The sequence below is a fragment of the Bison bison genome, unplaced genomic scaffold (assembly GCF_000754665.1).
Source record: "Bison bison bison isolate TAMUID 2011002044 unplaced genomic scaffold, Bison_UMD1.0 scf7180017864254, whole genome shotgun sequence".
NCBI classification, from domain to species: Eukaryota; Metazoa; Chordata; class Mammalia; order Artiodactyla; family Bovidae; genus Bison; species Bison bison.
This window is the reverse complement of record NW_011494826.1, coordinates 3,796,025-3,797,201: the sequence shown is the minus strand read 5'-3', so window position 1 is coordinate 3,797,201 and position 1,177 is coordinate 3,796,025.

The following is a 1,177-nucleotide window of genomic DNA, read 5'->3' as shown; positions in this document are numbered from 1 at the left end:
AAGGTCAGTTTTCATTCCAATCCCAAAGAAAGGCAATGCCAAAGAATGCTCAAACTACCGCACAATTGCACTCATCTCACACGCTAGTGAAGTAACGCTCAAAATTCTCCAAACCAGGCTTCAGCAATACGTGAACCATGAACTTCCAGAAGTTCAAGCTGGATTTAGAAAAGGCAGAGGAACCAGAGATCAAATTGCCCACATCTGCTGGATCATTGAAAAAGCAAGAGAATTCCAGAAGCACATCTATTTCTGCTTTATTGACTATGCCAAAGCCTTTGACTGTGTGGATCACAATAAACTGTGGAAAATTCTGAAAGAGATGGGAATACTAGACCACCTGACCTGCCTCTTGAGAAATTTGTATGCAGGTCAGGAAGCAACAGTTAGAACTGGACATGGAACAACAGACTGGTTCCAAATAGGAAAAGGAGTACGTCAAGGCTGTATATTGTCACCCTGCTTATTTAACTTATATGCAGAGTACATCATGAGAAATGCTGGGCTGGAAGAAGCACAAGCTGGAATCAAGATTGCCAGGAGAAATATCAATAACCTCAGATACGCAGATGACACCACCCTTATGGCAGAAAATGAAGAAGAACTAAAGAGCCTCTTGATGAAAGAGAAAGAGTTGAGTGAAAAAGTTGACTTAAAGCTCAACATTCAGAAAACGAAGATCATGGCATCTGGTCCCATCACTTCATGGGAAATAGATGGGGAAACAGTGGAAACAGTGTCAGACTTTATTTTGGGGGGCTCCAAAATCACTGCAGATGGTTGCAGTGATTTAATTGCAACCATTAAATTAAAATTAAATGATGCTTACTCCTTGGAAAGAAAGTTATGATCAACCTAGACAGCATATTCAAAAGCAGAGACATTACTTTGCCAACAAAGGTCCATCTAGTCGAGGCTATGGTTTTTCCAGTGGTCATGTATGGATGTGAGAGTTGGACTATAAAGAAAGCTGAGTGCTGAAGAATTGATGCTTTTGAACTGTGGTGCTGGAGAAGACTCTTGAGAGTCCCTTGGACTGCAAGGAGATCCAAGCAGTCCATCCTAAAGGAGATCAGTCCTGGGTGTTCCTTGGAAGACTGATGTTGATGCTGAAACTCCAATACTTTGGCCACCTGATGCGAAGAACTGACTCATTAGAAAAGAACCTGTTGCTGGG